This window comes from Leptonychotes weddellii, chromosome 3 (assembly GCF_054177405.1).
Source record: "Leptonychotes weddellii isolate Sample4059 chromosome 3, ASM5417740v2, whole genome shotgun sequence".
Taxonomy (NCBI): Eukaryota; Metazoa; Chordata; class Mammalia; order Carnivora; family Phocidae; genus Leptonychotes; species Leptonychotes weddellii.
The window spans coordinates 87,221,995-87,243,943 of record NC_138371.1 but is presented as its reverse complement, the minus strand read 5'-3'; the positions used below and the strand labels follow the sequence as shown (position 1 = coordinate 87,243,943).

The window sequence follows — 21,949 nt, the reverse complement described above, 5'->3', positions numbered from 1 at the left end:
TAGGGTGGTTCCTCCCCGATAGGATGTATTGTGAGCTAACCAAGCCAATCTCATCTCGCACATTGCTTAGGCCCCTTCAGGGAAGATACCAGTAGGGGATAGCTGGCCAGTGCTTTCTCTGCAAGCTAGCCAGCAGTGTAAGAAGGAGGGAGATTTCAAAATTCTGCCACGCCTATAGACGTTTATTAGCAAGCAAACCCAAAAGTCCTCATAGTGCTTGTCCCTAAGGCCCACGACATCCCAGCTTGCAGTCCCTTAATGCTCCAACCCAAACTTTGCTTAGAAGATGCCTGCAAGGCAGATACACAATGACTGTGGAGGTAGGATTCCATGCATGTTCTAACTGGCCTCGGGCACCAGAGTCTTCCTCCTGGCTCCTGGCTGCACACCAGACAGATGGGATATGTAGCTCTTCCGCGTTATTTCTAACAATTCAGGCTGGAGGTCTCTCTGCGTCTTTATACCCAACTCATGCTAGCAGAGAGAACATTTCTAAAATACTTTATCTAGCCCGAATATCTTGAAGATCTGCCTTCATTAGCTTAACTGCAATCTCTCTCTGTCTCTCACATACACACACACACACACACACATACATACGTTGTCTACTTTAAAGTAAATCACTGACAAGGTAAGAGAGCTCAGAGACATAACATGTACAAAGCGTTTAGTGCTCTTCCTGGAATCTTAGTAAATATACAACGTATGTTTGCTATTAACATGATCATTTTTTTGAAGTTTTATTTATTTGTCACAGAGAGAGAGGGAGAGAGCACAAGCAGGGGGAGCGGCAGGCAGAGGGAGAAGCAAGCTGCCCGCCGAGCAAGGATCCCGACGCAGGGCTCGATCCTGGGACCCTGGGATCATGACCTGAGCCGGAGGCAGGCGCTTCACCGACTGAGCCCCCCAGGCGCCCCTAACGTGATCCTTTTTGAAAGCCTCCCTCCAGCTCCTTGCGGAAAGGGAGGAGAGTTGTAGTATCTGAGAGCAGCAGAGGAAAGGAAGCCTCTGGAATGCGCCGAGCGGCCCCTGCGGAGCTACCCGCGTCGCCCCCTTGTGGCATTTCCCTGGCACAAGCACCTGGCCACGTGGCTTATCACCAATCCCCATCTGAGGAAGCCGGGCACCTCGCCCACAGCCCGTAGATGCCAGAGCTGAGCCGGAAGCTGTCTCTTGGGCGGGAACGTCTGTAGCAGCCTCTGCTGCCTCCCCAGAACTCCCAGTGCTGTCAACTCTCAGTGCCAGGGAGCGATTCAGATTCCGAAGTATCAAGAAGATAAAGCCCAAGGAGTAGGAGGCGAGTGGGAATCACACAGAATCGCTGCTGGAGGCCGCCCGCCGAGCTCGCCCCGGGGGACAGGGAACACGGTCTGATAAAGGGAGAGCTCGCAGGCTATTAGCTTCCCGGGGGTTGTCATGGGGTGGGTTGGCCCAGAAGCAGAACTGGAACAAAAGATTCGGAGCAAGTGACAACACAGAGAGGAGGGGGGGTCAGCAGCTAGGGAAGGGGGGTTGGCCAGGATCCCAAGGGGTTTATCCTTCGACAGCCAGTAAAATCCAGGTCCGTCCTCTGGCCGCCTGGCTGAGCCTGCCTCGCCATGTAGCTCTGCTCCAGCCACACTGGCCTCCCCACCGTCCTTCAGATTCACGAAGCACACCCTAGCCTCAGCCTGTGCAACTTCATAGCCCCTGCTCCGGACCCTCTTCCTGGAGAGCTCTCACTTCCTCCAGGGCTTGCCCAGAGGACGTCTTTTCCAGGAAACCCCATCACCCTTCTGAAAAACGCCCCCACCCCTCTTCCCTTTCCCCTGCATGCCTTTTCCCCTCACCACCTGACTCTGCATCGTATGTATATTTTTGTTAGCTTATTTATTGTCAGTCTCATGACAGAGAAATGCAAGCTCTATGAGGGTAGGGGCTTCTGCCTGTTTTGATCACTGCTTCTTCGGTGTCTAGAACAGTTCCTGGTACAGAGTAGAGGAAAATAAACACTTGCTGAATGAGTGAATGAACACATGAACACAGAAATCCAGAATATATTCCCTTAAGGCAGCATTCCTGGAAGTCAGACTTCCTTGGGGGAATTTAGTACAAAGGCAGATTTCGGAGTAGTGCCCTGACTGGAAAGGAGAGGAATTCTGAGGGTTCCCTTGGTAGTGTTACCCACCCCCCCCCCCATACAGCTGTGCAGAGGCCTCCAGAAGAAGGTGCCAGGTCCGTGGAAGGAATAATTGCTTGAGAGGCTGGGCACTTGGCACCAGCGTCCCAGCCCTCCCCTCCCCACCAGGTTCCCAGACCCCAAGCCCAGCCAGGAAGCAGGAGAACTGTCAGGTTCAAGGGGTACCTATGAATTTAAAAAATGTAGCTATCAGGGGCACCTCTGATAGAACATTAGAGGACCCCCACCACTTCTCATACACTGTTTAAGCCTTATTGATTCTGTGACCTCTGGTAAGGGAGGGTCCTCAGGACTGACTGAGATTGAAGCTGAGTCAAATTATTTTTTTTTTTTATTCTTATGTTAATCCCCATACATTACATCATGAGTCAAATTATTTTTTAATAAATAACTGAGAAATAGCAACTTGGTACTTTAGTTGCTTTTACAACTAGCTGTGGGTAAATTAATTACCAAGCTGAAGTAGGTTTTTTAACCTTCTTATGATATGTATCCTTTAATTTATCTCTAGTCATGTTAATAATATCTAATATTTACTCAATATTAAATTCAAATTATACTCAAGAAAAATAATGCTTTTGAAACTAGTATTAATACACATATTTGAATTGAAAGATGAAGTAAGACTATTGATGTCACCAGAATCAGATTTATTTTGATATAGAGCAAAATTGCTAGAGATGTCTACTTTGTTTTGTTTTGTTTTTAACAAAACTACTTTTAATACTTTGGGAATGGAGATATCTTTTAAATGCTGATTCCTGGGCCCTGTCCCAGATCTGCTGAGTCAGAGCCTTGGGTGGTAGGGCCCTGGAATTTGCATTCTTACCAGGCTCCACACAAAATTCTAGTACCTTCTATGAAGTTTGAGAATCCTTATGACATCTGTACTCAGGTGAGTGGGACTATCAGAATAAGCAGAGGGGAGGGGTAAGAGCTAAGCCCCCTCTACCCCCCTGCTCCAGAGCACTTGGCAAGGGATCCTGTGATTAAAAGCCCACCTCCCTTTCTCTTAGACATGGAAAAGGCTATTCTCTCCTGGCCCAAGAGACTCTGTCTCTAGAGGCCTGCTGAGGTGGCTGAAAAAACCAAGTTGGGGGAGGTAGGTTTGACTTCATAAAAAAAGAAGAGTGGACAGAAAACAGAAGGAAAATGGTAGAATTGCCAAATAATAAAAGTTAATGCTAGGAAGAAACCTTAAGGTTTCTTTAGGACATCGTTGAAACAGTAAAGAAAACACAAACTTCTTGAAGAGCAGCAGCCTATGCACTAGATCGAGAAAATCTCCATGGCTTAAGCGAAAGAGTGGCCGTGGTGGAGACGCCTCGGGTTCACCGTGGCTCAGCTCTGCATTTTCTCGGTCCCTCTGGGAGAGCCATCTCACTAATGTGCCTTGGGTTCCTCATCTGTAAACTATGCACAGTTGTCTCTGCCCTTCCCCTTGACCTTTGGAAAGGTATACTGGTGGAGTCCTCTGGGAGAAAGTTCGCACCTTGGTCAATCTCACCGAAGGATGAGCAGAAATGCATGTCCCCGGATCCCAGGCTTATGATCTACTTGCTGCTGCTTGACCACGGCCGCCAAGACTTCGAACTTTTGTCTTCTTTCTACCTGGACCAGTCTTTCTCCTTACCTCCATGTTGGCTTATGGTTCTTTTTCCTGCCTGGAACATTCTTTCATCTCCACATGCTGTCTTTTCATCTTTCAGACCTCCTCAGACAGACCTGCCCAGGCCTCCTTATCCCCCCACTCTCACCCCCAGGGACTCTCTGTTACATCATTCTCTTGTACCTTTGTCTTAGGATGTGGCACTCTCTGAAATCGTCTAGTTGTTTCATTTATTCACAGGTTTATTGTCCACATCTTCACTGGCACGTGAGTTCCTCGAGGGCAGGAGTGTTTTCCCACAAGCACATTCCCTGAAAAGATGCCCATACATATCCAGAGAATGAATGAACGAATTACTCATCCTTCTCAGTTCACCTCCTCTCTGTTCCACTTTCAGTTCTCCCTTTTGTCTCTTGATCTTTTTATCTCTGCCCTTCCCCCAGCCCCCACCTCTTCCTCTTTGGACTGTCACAGTTTCCCCTAGATGGTGCTGGAGGGGAAGGTCTGGGGCCCTTTCATTCCTTCTAGGGTATTGGTCTGATACCTAGCCTCAGAGGGAATCATCGAAGACAGTCAACATTTCTCTAGCTAACCCTGCTAACAATATGGCTCTGAGGCACTATTTAGCCCACACTCTGTCCTCATTAAAGATGGCCTTCTAGCCATTCAGTCCAAGAAGGGAGGGAATGGGGAGGTAGAGGGAGAAAACTCCATCCTGCCACATTGTCTGATAGGCGTTGGAGGGAGGGATATGTGGGACCTCAAAATGAAAAGCCCTCCGAGAGTCAAAAAAGGGAGGGAAATAAGATTGCCTTCAGACAAGTAAGCAGGAAACCCACCAACATAGGATCAGGACCACAGGCTGGGGCCAATCCCTCTAAAGGAAGAATTCTCTCTGACGGAGATGTTGGTCAATCCTAGAATTAGGTAAATGTTTATTTAGCCTCATTACTTGCCAAACACCTTGCTGAGAGATTTCCTGGCATTATGTCCTGTAATCCTTCCAACGGCCTTTTCTTTGCTGCTATTGGCCTTATCATCAATGGGAACAGGAAACATGTCTTCTGCTTCTCATAATTCTTTTCCATAATATTTTGTCCAAACATCACAGCACAGAACATAATACTGGGAGGAACAGTCAGCATTGGTGGATTGATTCCTGTAGCCAGAGGGTTCCTCCCTTCTCAAATAATCTCCTCCCATGGCTTCTCTGTCTACAATAGCTGCATTGCCCTTAACCATAGATTCTTCTGTTCCCTCTGTGAGGAATACTCTTAATCTTTCTTCGACAAACATCATTTATTTTATTTTATTTTATTTTTAATTTTTTTTAAAGATTTTATTTATTTATTTGAGAGAGAGAGAATGAGAGACAGAGAGCAGGAGAGGGAGGAGGGTCAGAGGGAGAAGCAGACTCCCCGCTGAGCAGGGAGCCCGATGCGGGACTCGATCCCGGGACTCCAGGACCATGACCCGAGCCGAAGGCAGTCGCTTAACCAACTGAGCCACCCAGGCGCCCCAAACATCATTTATCTTAAAGCAAGATAGCCTGATGGATGGGTGAAGGTGGTCAAAACCATGTTTGAATTCAGGTGCTGCTAGAAACAGCCATGTGACGACAGTGGGCAAGTTAACCCTTTGTGTCTGTTTCCCTAAAGGGAAATCGGTCTCAAAATAGCTAATCCTAGAATTACTCTAAGAGTCATTGTAAAGAGTTGAAGTGTAAAGTGTTAATTATTATAAAAAGTTAAAATGTAAGTAAAGACAAAGCACAGTACTTGGAAAGAAAAGTCAAGCCAGAAAGAATATTTTGGGGAGAAGATAGTAAGTGCTGACCAAATGATAGCTGGTAGGGTTTTGTTTGTTTGTTTTTTGGTTGCAAGCAAAAGAAGCTGCATTTGACTAAGTTAAGAAAAAAAAAGGAATTTAAGAAGATGCTGGGGTGCTCACTGCCTTAAAGGGAAATCAGAATGGTCAGCCTTGGGAAGGACCTCAGCTGCTGAAATTCATTTAAGAGCCTGATTCTGGGTATCGCGCTAAGATGATTTAGCTCCAATTGCCTTCCATTCTAATTCTGGTCTCAGTTCACTTCACATTTGAAATCCAGGATAGAAAATCTGGGTCAGGTCACCTCTTTTTGGGTAGCAACGAGGGTAAGCACATGACTGAGAGTCACCAAGATCAGAGAGAACAGGGCAGGGGTTGAAACCCTTATCAGTCTCCTATTGCTGCTGTAATGAATTGCCACACACTTAATGGCGTGAAATGACACACATTTATTATTTTACAGTCCTGCGGATCAGAAGTCCAAACTGTCTCCACGGGCGAACATCAGTGTATCAGCCATGCTGTGTCCCCACCACCTGCTGCGATAGCCTGACATAAGTAAGGTAATCTTGGACTGGCTATCCCATCACCTTTGCCACGACGTACCGTAACCTGATCAGTGGAGTGCTATCCCACTGTATCCACAGGTCCTGCCCACGCTCAACGGGATGGGATTATACACACCATCTGTATGTCTAAAATCTACCTTCTAGTAAAGTCAGGATAGACAGGGAAACAGATTGTAGAACAGCATAGGAGATGTGGGCACAAAAGTGTGTATGAGACCTTACGGGCAATTATGAGTAAAGGTGTCTGGGGAAGGAGGGGAGAAATGGGGGTTCAGAAGGGAAATGAATTCTGAGCTGAGTTTTGATGGGTGAAATTTGGTCTCTAATGTGAGCTGCACATATATACCAAGGGGGAAGCAAATTCAGATTTCTCAGTAAAAGACTAATGCTTTAGTCTAGACCATGCCTGAATTCCAAAAATCCCAGAAATTAAATCTAGGCAGAATCAATCACTTAATAAGCCATTCAGGCCACCCTGGCTTGCTTTGGCAGTTTAAGGGAGCTTAGATAATGCATCTGGAGCCCATTTCTAAAGCTTGCTGCATCTTGAAATTCTTCTTATCTTAGGATTACTGGTGAATTTTCAGAATCTTTTTGCTAAAAAAAAAAAAAAAAAATCGCCACATAGAAGCAGGCACATGTGGAGTTGCTGGGAGGGAAAAACAGTCCCGGTATTGTCTAGATATTATAGTAGTTGAATTCGCCAATCAATCAGCCAGTGGCCCTGGGCTTATTAGTTCCTTTTTAATCTTACATTGCAATATAGAATGGCAGGACGGTGTGAAATGTGAAAAAGAAAAGAAGGAGGGAGGGCGGGAAGATTATTAAAGCAAGCACAGACGGAAAGGGAGTGAGTAGGAAGTAGTGCATGAAGTTGCAGCTGGCTAGTGGTGATCAATCAAAACTCCACTGGCCAGTGGAGGGGACGCGGGGGTCCTTACCTAGACGTATCTTTGTCATCAGGTCTGGGGTTGGTCCAGCCTAGAGTTAACCAAGCCTGAAAACTTGGAGAATTCAGAGTTTGTTTGTTTGTAAATTTTTATCCAAGTAACTCATGAGCAAGTTTTTAACATCAGGTTTACAGAGGGATGTGTGATGAAAGGCGGTCCTCTCCGTGGATGCTCCCCTCTGTACCCAATCCCTGTTTTCAGTTGTTGGAGTAGTTACTGCCCTGACTACACCTACTGTGTTTATGTCCCTCTAGCTTTACGAAATAATTTGAGGGGAAATCTCCGGACTCTCTTTAGTAGATGAAGGTTTATCTCACCTGTAACATCATACCAACCCCTAACTTCCGTGAAGTTTTACCACTATTTGCACTGCCTCTGTTGATTATTTTTATCACTTTATTTTTTTTTTTATTTGAGAGAGAGAGAGGGTGTACACACAAGTGGGTGTGGAGGGAGGGACGAAGGGAGAGGGAGAAGCAACTCCCCACTGAGCAGGGAGCCCTACAGAGCTCAATCCCAGGACCCTGAAACCATGACCTGAGCCAAAAGCAGAGGCTTAACTGACTGAGCCACACAGGACCCCCTTTTTATCACTTTAAATCAACCTTTATTTCTTATTGCATTGCCCATTAATAGTAGTGCCCCTTAACTTTCTCCCTTGCGTTGGAAGGATTTTTTATAACAAGGATGTTGGCAGGTGAAGATAGTTACACAGGATGTTAATAGATGGGCCATAAAAGAGGTGTTTCATGTAGAAATATGTTTAAGAAATCGTGGGAAAATAAATAGAACACGTTTCTCTGTAATGGATCGTCTCAGAAGCTTTGATGTGCAAATGTGTGGTGTGAAGCTTCAACAGTGCATGTAATGTGCAGCATTTCTCAAACTTTTGATCATAGGAACTTTTTTACTATGGGACATCTATTAATATCTCAGGGAAATGTTTATGAAAAGGTGGAGGAGGCAACCTCCTGTTTGATGTAGTGGGAGGAGTACCAAAGTCTCCTTTTAGCAAAACAGGTATGACCTACTCACCCACCAAGCACCTGCTACCTGCCAGTGTTCCGGTAAGCGCTAGCATATTGCACCCCATGAGCTCTGTCCTAATAGCATCTCCGTTTTACATAGAGAGGGACTGAGGTGTAGCAATGCTGAGTAGTTTGTCTAGCAACCCACAGCTAGTAAAGTGGTGGGATCAGGATTCAAACTGAGGCTTACAGTGCCCTAACTACTCTGGCCTATCCCCCTCATGGCCGCCACACCACCTGAAATGCAAAAGTACTTTTAATAGAGCTTAGTCGCTTTACCTAGAGTTCCATAATCGTTATGCTGGCCTTACCTCTGTAGAGCAGGTACACCAATAGGATTTACTTTCATCATCTCATTTGAGTCTCACCCAACCCTGTCACATAGATGGAGCTGATGCATATATAGAAGTTGAGTGTGCTGGTCAACTCAACATAGCTAGCCAAGGACAAAAATAATCAGGAGTTTGCTTTATTGCTGGCTGTATCCAAAAGAGTTGACTTTCCAGATTTAGCAGATAAAAACATAAGACTCCCAGTTACATTAGAATTTCAGATAAGAGGGGTGCCTGGGTGTCTCAGTCGGTTGAGCATCTGCCTTCAGCTCAGGTCATGATCCCAGGGTCCTGGGATTGAGTTCCGCATCGGGCTCCCTGCTCGGTGGGGAGTCTGCTTCTCCCTCTCCCTGCTCTGCCTGCTTGTGCTTTCTTTCTCTCTCTGACAAATAAATAAAATCTTTAAAAAAAACAAAACAAAAAAACCCAGAATTTCAGATAAAGAATAACTGACTTCTTAAATAATAGTTCTTTAATGTAAGTAGGTCCTGAGCAATACTTGAGACATACTTATACTAAAATATTGCCCATTATTTATGTCATTTTTAATTTTTTTTAAGATGTTATTTATTTATTTGACAGAGAGAGACACAGTGAGAGAGGGAACACAAGCAGGGGGAGTGAGAGAGGGAGAAGCAGGCTTCCCGCAGAGCAGGGAGCCCGATGCGGGGCTTGATCCCAGGACCCTGGGATCATGACCTGAGCCAAAGGCAGACGCTTAACGACTGAGCCACCCAGGTGCCCCTTATCTGTCATTTTTATCTGCATTTTATCTTACAAGCAAGAGTAAAACTCAGAACACAGGATTAAGTGAAAGAAGGGCGGGGTGGGGGGAGTGACCAGGAAGCAGTGTGAGTGTGCCCGGTCTCTGAGCAACCGCTGTGTGCCGATGGTTTAAGATGGACCGTGGGATAATGATTCTCTCAGCCCTCTGCACAGCCACACAAGCCTGGGGTGGCAGGAACACAAGGTCAGGCACCTCTAGCCACAGCAGTCTCTTCCAGGGCTCCCTGAAGCCTGACCCAAGTGTGGCAAGGTTCAGTGGTAGGCGCATGCTTCTCTCAGGTGGCATCCAGAATAGTCCCATCTGGACCTCTATGTCAACGGCCGGCTGCAAAGCACTCAGCTGCCCACCGTGAATAAGGGACTCACGGACCCACTAGAGTTCATAATCCAAATGCCCACAGAGCAGGGCACACAGCCCTAAGGTGCAACTTGTTAGGGTGAAGGTGGTTGGGGGCTCCTGGCGGGTGCAGCTCTAGGCAGTGTAGCCCCAAATCTCTATTTCATATATAACAGATAAGTGTTGTTTTGTGGCTGATTGCTCGTACTAGCAACCCAGCTAGGTTCCTGGTGACTGCTTGTTCTGTAAATTGGAGCTTCATTGTTATTTTCAAATACTTGATATGCAAAAGATAGTTTTCATTTGAACTCTGCGTTATTGTTATAAAATAAAATTTAACATACCATTTGTCAGTAAAAGAAAAGGAAGCCTATTAAAATCTTTAAATATAACTTTAATTCTTGCAAACGTTTGAGTGGTCGTAAAATAAAAGAAGGTTTCAAATTTTTTATCACCTCCGTGTGAAGCTGTTTTCAATGGTGATGATGAGAACGTGAAGAGAACACATTAAAAAGGCAATTAGGATTTGCTTGTAACCATTCCAACATAAAACTGGATAGAAAAAGCTATGTTGGCTTCCACTTCCACTTGGGATATCGAAAGTTACAGGAAAATTGCTCCCACCCTAGCAATAAGCACGAGCCAGATAATCTACAAAATCGTAATTCTTTAACGCATGTAAGAACATTCAGGTTGTAAAGAAACCCACTGAACCCAAATACAAAAAGGGGCAATGACCTCCTAGGAGAGCTGTTTTTATGCTTGGCAGCACAGTGAATGGAAAGAGGAAACTGATAAGGAACCAGCAGCTGCACATTTAGATGATGTTAAGGAGATTTAGACTCCCCAGGAGCTAGGACACAGCGTTCTGCACCCACCCACTGATTCATTCCCTTGGGCCTTCACTGAGAGCTCGCAAAACAGCTTGCGGGTAGGGGAAAAGAGCAAAAGCCCCGAGGCACAGGTGTGGGGAGCCTGCTGACCTCTGAGCAGAACAGAAGGGAGCTCCACGCCCCACCCCCACCACCACCCTGGAACTCAGAGCCTGGCTGATTATGAGGCAGCAGCTGTCTGCCTCTGGGAGGGAGCTGGAGAGCTGAGGAGAACATCTCTTTTCCCAGCTACAGGTGCGCATGACCTGCCGTGTCTAAGGAGAACTGAGAAATTCCACTGATACTTATAGCCTCACTTTACTAGGGTAGGTCCTTTTCCCTATTCAGGGAAGGCCTGGAGAGCTCAAGAAGACACCTCGGCCCCTGCTGAAGTCCTAGGGCAGCACAGGAACACTGAGGGAAACCCCAAGCCTTGCATTGAGGACAAGGCAGGGGCCATGTGTAGTTGGGAGAGGGCGGGAGGGTAGAGACAGGAGCAAGACAAAGGCAAACAGGGCCTGAGCAAGTCAAAGACAGAGAAGGACTGATAAATTCTCCCCAAGCATTCACATGGCAAGTCTTGCTAGAGGGAAGGTTCTGACTCCTCTGTCAAGTAATGTGAAGCCTGTAGCAAATTGAATCTAACTAAAGCAGCAAAACCTTCAGACCAAGATCAACTACAGACAAGAGTGTCTCAAACCTTCTCAGTAGTGGCCTGCCAGACAAAAAAGGTCTACTCTTTTCTAGATACGATTATTATTTTCTTCAGACTCTACCATTTATATGTAATTCATGATGTCTAAATTCAATCAAAATCAAACTCAAAGACATGTGAAAAAGTAAGCAAAAATTACTTTTCCTCAAAGAGAAAACAGTAAATAAAACCAGACCTGTAGAATAGAACTATTTTTGGAATTATCAGACAAGCACTTTAAAATAACAATAATAAATACATAAAATGATAGAGTGAAAAAAGTGAACAACATGTTTGAACAGTTGGACAATGGCAGAGCCAAATGGAAATGCTAGAAATGAAAAATAGATCATAGATAAAGGATCTTTTCAATGAGTTTATTAGCAGACTGGACACATTGGGGTAGGAATCTGTGAAATTGAAGACAATCGGTTCCACATTCAAGATATCTGATATATATGTTATATATAACATATATAAATATATATATAATATATATATAATATATGATGTTCAAATAAACATATAATTTGAGTCTCAGAAGAACTATTTGAATGGCCTAGCATTTTCTGAAATATATGGAAAACATTAACTGAAGATGCAATAAACTCAGCAAACTCAAAGAAGGATAAATACAAACACCAATAAAAGCACTTTTAGACACATCATAATCAAGCTGCTGAGAAACAAACAAAGAGAAAATCTTAAAAGCTGCCAGTGAAAATAAGACATATTACATAAAGGGAACAACAATAGAAATTACAGCTTCTTACTAGAAACAATGGAGCCCAGAAGACAGTAGAATGACATCTTTAAAGTGTTGAGAGGAGGAAAAAAAATCAATCTAGAATTCTAGTTTTAGTGCAATTATTTCCCAAAAATAAAGGCAGGCAAAATAAAGATATTTTCAATGAGGCAAAATTAAGGAAATTGTTTCACACAGACCTCCACTATAAGGAATACTAAAATAAATTCTTCAGGCTAAAAGGAAACAATGCCAGATAGAGATCCAGTTCTTGAAGAAGAAATAAAGAATACCAGAAAGAGAAAACATGTTAGTAAATATAAAGGACATTAAACATACACACATGCACACAAACATTGAAAGACTCTCGAACTTTTAAAGTAAAATAATCATGCTATGTGAGGTTCTGACATATTTAGAAATAGAATATATGATAAGAGCACAAAGGGTGAGGAAGTAATAATTAAAGTAATTATTTTAAGATTCTTACATTGTTTGTACAATAGTAGAATAATTTCTTATTGTAGATGAGACAAGTTAGAGATGCATATTATAATCTCTAGATCAACCACTAAAAAATAAACTTGCATAAAAAGACATAGATGATAATAACTAACACAGAAAATAAAAATACCTAAAAATATTTAATTCACACATATACACACACACACACACACACACACAAAGGCAGAAAGGGAGGAACAAAAACTATAGAGGAGATGGAGCAATATAAATTAAATATTACTACAGTAGATTAAAACCTACATGTAGGGGCACCTTGGTGGTTCAGTTGTTAAGTGTCTGCCTTCGGCTCAGGTCATGATCCCAGGGTCCTAGGATCGAGCCCCACCTTGGGCTCCCTCTCCCACTCCCTCTGCTTATGTTCCTGCTCTGGCTATCTCTCTCTCTATCAAATAAATAAATAAATAATTTTTTTAAAATCTTAAAAAAAATAAAAAATAAAAAAACCTACATGTATCAGTAATTGCATGTGGACTAAAGAGCCAAATTAAAAGCTAGAGATTGTCAAACTGGCTAAAAAACAAAACAAAACAAAGTATATGTTGTTGACAAGAAACACATTTCAAACATAAAGACACAGAAAAGTTGAAAGTGGAAGAATGGAAAGTGCAAAAGGATATAAAATGCAAAAACTAACCATTAATAATCTACCATTATTATATTTTATAACCAAAGTAGACTTCAAGACAATAAGAATTACCAAAGTAGAGAGGCATTTCATAATAATGACATGGTTAAGCGATCAAGAAAATTAACAATTTTCAGTGTGATGGAACTAAAGAATAGATAGGTCCACAACTGATGAAGAATTTACCACCCATCTCTCAGCATTTGATAGGACGACTAGACCAAAAAAAATAACAAAGACATGGAAGATCTAACTCAACTTAACCGACAGCTAGGGAACACTACACCCAAGAGCAGGAAAAGGATTGTGTTATCTTCTCAAGTGCATGGGAAGAATTCACCAAGGTAGACTATTTTCTAAGCCATAAAACAAGCCTCAATAAATTTCCAAAGTCAAAATCATTCAGAGGATATTCTCTGGCTGCAATAGTATTAAATCAGAAATCAGTGATAATAAAATATTCCAATAGAAATTTCTGCAGTGTAGAAATGTTTGATATCTGTATTGACAATGATAGTCACTGTGTGTGACTATTGAGCACCTGAAATTTGGCTAGAGTGACTTAGCAACTGAATTTTTAATTTGTTTTTAATTAATTTAAACTTATCCACATATGGCCAGTGACTACTGTATTAGTACAAATCTAGAAAATCTCCAAATATATATCACACATACACAGAAGATTTGAGATCAATCAAAGATCTAAATTTAAAAGCTAAAATCATAAAGTTTAATAGTATGAAATGTAAGAATATTTTCATGACTTTGGTATGAGTGAAAAAATCATAGAGAACACAGAGAAAGCAATAACCATGAAATAATATACTGACAAATTGGACTTTGTTAATACTAAAAACTTCGGCATGCAGCAAAAATACCATTAAGAAAAGAAAAACATAAATCCCAGGTGGGGAGAAAATATTTATAAAACAACATCTGACAAAGGAGTTGTATCCAGAATATAAAGAACACTTAAACTCAAAATAAAAAAACAGCCTAAATTAAAACTGAGTAAATCTTGAACAAACACCTCACAAAAGAAGATTTATAAAAATGGCTGGTAACACATGAAAAAAATGCTCAACATAGTTATTTATCAAGGAAATTCAAATTAAAATGATAATTAGATATCATCACAAACCAACCAGAATAGCTAGAAGTAAAAACATTAACACTCCTAACCACTGACATAGATGTGGAAGCAACAGAACTCTCCTGCATTGTTAGTAGGCGAAACAATGATACAATGACTTTGGAAAACTGGGAGTTTCGTGAAAAGCTAAACAAGCATCTGCCGTATTACCTGGCCACTTTACACCAGGTGTTTATCCATGGAAAACGAAAATATGTGTTTACAAAAAGCCTTGTGCAAGAATGTTTACAGTAGCTTACTTACAATGCCAAAAATTAAAAATAACCCAGGTATCCATCAACAGGAGACTAGATATGCAAACTATGGTATATTCACACAATGGGATATTACTTAGCAATTAAAACTAACAAATTACCAAAACATGCAACAGGAAGAATGAGTCTTAAAAACGTAATGCTTAATGAAAGGAACAAGACACAAAGGACTAATATGCTGTATTATTCCATTTATATTAAGTTCTAGAATAGGAAAACTTTCTACAATAATAGATACCAGACCAAGGAGCTGCGTCTAAGGTCTAGGCATTCACTGAGAGCAGGCATAAAGGAACTTTCTAGGGTGATAAAAATGTGCTAGTATATCTTGATTGGGGAAGATGTACACTTGTCAAAAAGATCAAAAGTGTACACTTAAAATCTGTGTATTTCATTGGATGTAAATTACTCCTCAATAACCATTTCTAATAAATAATAAAGCTATGTTCAGAAAAGCAGGGTTAAGTTTCTCATTAAAAAGTTTAAAATACTTTCATTTATAAGTGTAGTACAAACTCAATATATAATACCTTCTATAGTACACGTATTCTATTTTTCTCATAATTTCTTATATGAATTTTTTCACCAAGCCTTATCTACATGCTCCAGAATGCTCTGCTGTTTGTTGAGTGTGCTGAGCAAATGTTATGCTTTTCCATGCGTGCCACAATCTGAAAATGCTGGGAAGCTCTGCTCCACCTGGAGGTGGTGAAACAGGGAGGGTGTGGGGCCACTAGGAAGAGAGACCTGTTTGGGAAGCAGGATGCACAAAAATGTGAAAGGGATGTCTATGTCATGGGGTTCTTGTAAGGATTAAAATGAAGTGGAGTCTGTGCATCGAATGTTCTTGGCACAAACTCCTGGTTCCATAGCAGATGCTCAGTAGAAATTTCCTCTCCTCTATTGGGCACTATTATTTTGGGGAAGCGTGGATCTTGTCTCTCTATATGGAAACCTACAGGTTATATTTGGGGAAATTTATATATATATATCTTTATTTTCCTATTAAACAAGGTTGAAGTAGTCAAGGGATCCAGTGTGGGCTGCTCTTCAGAAATGAGCTAATGTATCAAAAAAGAATATTCTAAGTCTTCACAGTTATGTCCTCCAAGTATATGCAAATAAGGAAGTCAGAATTCATTAATTGGTCTTTCTGCAATCTTGTGAGTTGTGGAAAGGACAGTGTTCGTACAAAACTAAATACTTTGTCAAAATTAAGATGACAACAGGGAGCTTTTCAGAAATATAAAAAGACTTTTTTCTAGACAGTAGCCAAATACTTATTTAAAATATCAGAGTTAGAAATTCATTTATTTATTGACATACCAAGTCATACCAAGGAGAATTTTTTAAGAAGTTTCTTCAAACAATCCTTATGACTTAATCTCTCAAATTAATTTAGGAAGAGTATGCCACTGTTTGATGAAAATGTCTTTCAAGGCAGTTTTAAGCTAGTAAAATGTAAATAGAGAGTTATTTTTTTAAATTATACTATTGGTTTAGATTTGGGGTTATGATCAAAGCAGTTCCCTGGGTGTTATTTCATGCTTTGAACAGGAGGCATGGAAAGCTAGGTTTCTTTGGGGCTGGGCCCTATTCTGTATTTCTCCAACATTTAACTTTTATTTTTTAATTTTGGAAGACTTTTATGGGACAATATGCTCTGTCACACACATTTCTGCTTTTGATTTTCACAGCCTCCTTGTCCCCTTTTACAGATGGTGGAGTTAGGGGACAACAAGGGCGGCTGGTTTATCATCCAGGGTGAAAAGAAAATGGAGCTGGGGTTTAAGTCTCATGCTGTCCCTGTTTCCCAGTGGTTTCTTTTTTTTTTTTTTTAAAGATTTTATTTATTTATTTGAGAGAGAGAATGAGATAGAGAGAGAGCATGAGAGGGGGGAGGGTCAGAGGGAGAAGCAGACTCCCCGCCGAGCAGGGAGCCCGATGCGGGACTCGATCCTGGGACTCCAGGATCATGACCTGAGCCGAAGGCAGTCGCTTAACCAACTGAGCCACCCAGGCGCCCATGTTTCCCGGTGGTTTCTAATACGTCACTTGTCCCTGTGCCCCCCCACTCCATAAGCGTATCTGAAGGAGAGAGGCCGACATGATGTAAAGAAACCCTCCAACCTTGTTAAGGGGCACCTGCCAGCCAGGGAGACCTCAGAGCAGTGTGACCAAGGGCAGAGGCACCCAGCAGACATGCCACCATCAGGGCTCTGTTGGGTGGTCTCTCTGCCCTCCCCACAAACGAGTTTTAGTGATCGGCTTTTCCCCACTATGTGCATGTAAGAGAACTTCTGGCCTCGGATCCCTGCCTCCCACCCTCCATGCCACACACAGTACCACCATCTCCCTGAGCAGACACCAGGTTCAGACAAACACACATGTCCCCGCCTGTCAAGGACTGTGAGCGGGGAATGGGCCACTTGGGTGTAAGAATAAGCAGTATCTAACCACCTTGCATAATTCTAGTGGCACAAAAGCCACACTTGAGAAAAGACATCACGTGTAACAGTTTGTTGCAAAGACATGAAACCCTCACCATTGTATTCCCCTTTCAAGGGCCTTCTTGCACCATTTCTGTTTAAATGACTTTTCTTATCTAAGTCTTATATCTCAGCTAACTCAGGAACTGGTCAACTTGGTTAAAATGACTCCTGAGGAAGGCAAGAGACCAACAGATTTTGCTCTTTTGCCTTGGAGTTGATATTTTGGGCCCCCGTCCATTTCACCCCAGGCAAAGCTCACCTTTTTGTTAACCTGTAGCTTTTCATTTGCCCCAATATTGGTTTTACAAAATGGAAAATGGGGATTTGGAAACAACATGTCACATAGAACAATATTATTGACCTTAAGACTACTTATCTATGTTTCCAACAGGTTAATATTTATCTGCAATTATCTGAGACTTATATAGAAACCTCTAGAACACATTTGACTTTTGAGTGGCCATTTTTTGAGCATCGGCATTTTACATGCATTTCTCTAATGATCACACTGTAACATAGAGATCATTTTCCCATTTAAAGGAGCCAAGACTCAGAGACGTTAAATAATGATGAAAACAATTGAGAGCTAACATTTAGTAAGCACCCACTAGAGAACAAGTGCTATGCAAAGTATCATATATGGACTTTACAAACAGTATTCATTCCTCTCATTTCCCCTTCACAACAACCCAGCAAGATTGCTGCTATTATTATCCCCATTTCACAGATGGGAAAGAGAGGTTGTAGAGGACAAGTCACTTGCCTAAAGTCACATAATTGGTGAGTGGCAAAACTGGGACTGGAACATAGGTCAGATGGATACCAAAGTCCACACTCAACTGCTCCACTAGATAGGCTGCCTTTTCTAGAGTTTGGGTTCCAAACTTTGTACTGCCATATTTCCTAGCAAGAAATACCAACCACAGGAAGCCACTCACACAGATGGTTTGAACAACTCAACTGATTCAGTTGGTCTCTTCTGTAATAACCTCATCTATAAAAAACACCCTTCAGTGCTGGGAGCACACACATGGATTTTGTCAGGCCCATTCCCACACTGCTTCTTATTGGCTGGGTGACCTTGTAGATGTTATTCAACCTCTCTAAGCCTCCATTACTGATTCCTTAAGTGGAAAAGTAATAGTACCCACCCGAGAAGACTATTGTAGGAATTAGATGAGAAGTGTTGGGAAAATCTTAGCATTTGGTAGATGATTGTAAACAATAGTTATTCTTATAAAACATACCTAATAAAGATATATATATATATTATATATATATATATAATATATATAAGAGACATGTGGGGGGAATATTGCCCTTGTTTTTAATCATAATCTTACTATTACCTAGCCAGATGACCTTTAATACATTACATAGTTCCCTTGACCTCAGTTTACTCATGAATAAGATAAGAACAAAGGGCTAGATGATTCTTTAGTTACCTTCAAATGCTAATATTTGATAACTCTATGAATATGTATGAGATGACTTTGTAACCTAGAAATTACTGTAGAATGTACCATATTGGTATCACCATGATCACCTTTTTTTATCATGGAGTTAGGGAAGAGAAGAGTGAAATGATACCTCTTGACTGCTTTATGTGTGCTATTCCATTTCTTCCTCACCATCCTCCTAAGGGACTGGTATTTTAAAACAAATATCACAGAATAATCTGAAGTTCGAAGAGATAAAATGACTTGCCTAAATTAGGGCAGTTAAACAAGAGGAGATAGGCTTCAAATTTACATCTATCTGTCTTAACCCATATTCAGCCTTGAAAGTGGCCTCTGAAGAGTCAACAAGCTCACCAGGGACCTCAGGAACCAAGGGGAATTATGTACCTATCGCCTAAACAGTTACCTCACCATGGCAGCGATTTTCAGGATTGTATCTTTATGTCGATCTCAGCCATGGGGGATCAAGGGAATCAGTGGGGAAGGGAAAGCGACATGATTTGAGGGCCTCCACCTACCACCGGGTCACTAAAATACAGACCACATGCTCCAGCAGGTGGGAGCCCCCACACAAAAATGAGAGCACAAATTTTCTTTGAAAGAATTTGCTATTCCACCCCACCAAAAGTAGGGATATTGCCATTTAGGGAAAACTAATAATAATTTACAATTTATACTGTTTCAGGGTTGACTTGTAATGGGGATACCATAATTTTTTCAACTTGTAATTTAATCAGTGGATATGGGACACTATCAACTTTTTTATTAGACTTTATTTTTTATATCAGTTAAGCTCACAGCAAAATTGAGCAGAAGGTACAGAGAGTTCCAATATGCCCTTGGCCCTACACTCGTGTGGTTTCCTCATTATCAGTGTCTGCATCCGAATAATACCCTTGTTACAATCGATGAACCTACACTAACACATAATCAGCCAAAGTCCATAGCTTACATTAGGGGTCACGCTTGGACATTCTATGGGTTTGGGTAAATGTAGAATAACATGTACCCACTATTATAGTGTCATAAAGAGGAGTCTCTCTGCCCTAAAACTCCTCTGATTTCCACCTATTTATTCCTCCCTGCCCCCAACCCCTGGCAGCTACTTATCTTTTAACTCCTGTCTCCATAGTTCTGCCTTTCTCAGAATGTTCTATAGTTGGAATCCTGTAGTATGTAGCATGTACAAATTGGCTTAGTAATATACATTTTAAGATTCCTCCATGTCTTTTTATTGCTTGAGAGTGAAGAGGAGGAAGAAATTTTTCTTTCTCCAAGGTTCTTTTAGCTGCAATAAGAATTAAATTTACATGAGACAGATTAACAGGAAAAAACAAAGTTTTGTTGCACATGCAGAGGCCCAATGATGAAAGAAATGACCAAGGCAGGCAGTTTTTATAGCCATTTTAAACAAAGAGACAATAAATTTGTGGTGAATTTATAAGATGAAAAAATGGGTGTTTAGAAGCTTTAATTAGTAAGGAATTCTAGGGCAATTTGGCCTGAGCTAGTAGATTAGTAAAACGTAACAAGTTTTATTTACACAGCTTTCTTGGCTTTAAAGTTCTTATCTCTGGTGATAAGGATATCTTTTTACTTCTTTGTACAGGGAGGGCACCTTTCATATGGGCAATTTATTGCCTCCTTTCAGGGGGACAAAGGGTTTGAGTGTCCTTGCAGGGCTGTTTCCTGTGTCGCTTCAACTCAAAATAATCAGTATGCCATTGTGGTGTGTTTGGGTGGCCTGCCTTTAGCCCCAAGGATAGCTCACTTCTCTTTAGTGTTGGATAATATTCTCTTGTCTCAATGTACCACCAAAGTTTATCCATTTGCCTACTGAAGGAAATCCTGGTTGCTTCCAAATTATAGCAATGATGAATAAACATCTATGTGCAGGTTTTGATGTGGGCATGTTTTCAACTCCTTTGGGTAAATACCTGGGAGTGTGACTGCTTGATCTTATGGTAAGAGTATGTTTAGTTTTGTAAGAAACTGACAAAGTATCTTCCCAAGTGGCAGTACCATTTTGCATTCCCAAGAGTAGTGAATGAGAGTTCCTGTTGCTCCACATCCTCGTCAGCATTTGGTGTTGTCAGTGTTCTGGATTTTGGCCATTCTAATAGGTGTGTATTGGTATCTCATTGTTGTTTTAATTTGCATTTCCCTAAGTCATTAGGATATGGAACATCTTTTCATATGCTTATTTGCCATCTGTATATCTTCTTTGGTGGGGTGACTATTTGGGTCTTTTACCCATTTTTTAATTGGGTTGTTTATTTTTCTATTGTTAAGTTTGAAGGGTTCTTCGTATATTTTGGTAAAACACTCCTTTATCAGGTGTGTCTTTAGTGAATATTTTCCCCCAGTCTGTGGCTCATCTTCTCATTCTCTTGACACTATAAACTTTTTAATTCTTAAAGTTTCTAAGGTTATGGCCCTAGCTTAACACCTTCTCCACTCTCTCTAAAGCTGGGAAACTATAAGGAATATGTCACTAACACTGATGCCTCCTACTCCCAAATACCAAAAGTGTTATCAAGAAAAATTACCTGAAATTGAGATCCTATGGCAATATTACCAAGTGGTAATGATCCACACAAATGACCATGACCACCTTTTCTCCAGTGTGTTTATGAAAGAGCATTGGGAATATCATGCTCAGACTGCTAACTCACAAAGCACAGAATACTGCTATAAGAATTAGCATTGCATTATATCAGGGGCTTAATCTGAGCCTTTGCTCTGACAGGGACTGCTCCCAGAATTATAAATTGGTTGACTCTGAAGATCAAGTTTGTTTGGCAAATAAGTATTCATTATTCTTTCATTCTAATATTTATCAGGTGACCATTGTGTTTATGGCACAAATGAATTATAAAGACAAATATTTCTCAAGTTAATTACAATCTTGTAGACATTATATGACATCTTGGTAGCTACAAATTGGCTTTCAGGTGAAAGAGACAATAAATCCTGAGAATGACTGTGGTTTACTCTATTTGTAAAATCTTAGTTTAGGGAGAGAACTTAAGTTCATCTCATCTAATCTTCCTCCCAATGTAAGAATCAGAAAAGCCTCAATAGGAATTCTGGTTTCAAATTAACTAGTTTTGTGGCCATAGGCAAGTTATTTGATATCCTTAGGACTTTGCCTTCTCTTCTGTAAAATGAGTATACTAGACTCCTGGTAAGACATGGCTGATGGGACACACATGTTTGCTTTAATTCTCTCCTGAAGCCCTTTAAATCACAGCAAAGAATTTTTTAGCCAAAAGCAGCAAGAGAATGGGAGAGAAAAGAATCATGAGAAAAATGCCTGTAAGCAGAAAGAAGCTAACTTCTTTTAGGGACCAAGCCTGAAACCAGCCAATTCACAACATAGAACCTCAGAGAGTTTCAAGAATTGAGAGGGGGACAGGGCATTCCTAGGGATGGGGGGAGTAGAATGGGACAGAAAACAAAAGAATTGGTTAAGGAACAGATTAAACCTCTGGGTTCCTGATCCAGCCACA

The 21,949-nt window shown here is 41.4% G+C and overlaps 1 long non-coding RNA gene across 1 annotated transcript in view; it reads left to right on the top strand.

Annotated features, from left to right (window-relative positions):
• Positions 1–21,949, top strand: part of LOC145720573 (uncharacterized) — a 152,338-nt gene that overhangs the window by 36,589 nt on the left and 93,800 nt on the right. Inside the window, exon 2 of the long non-coding RNA XR_014143639.1 lies at positions 6,079–6,178. This is a non-coding gene — a long non-coding RNA (uncharacterized LOC145720573). The remainder of the gene's footprint in view (positions 1–6,078; positions 6,179–21,949) is intronic.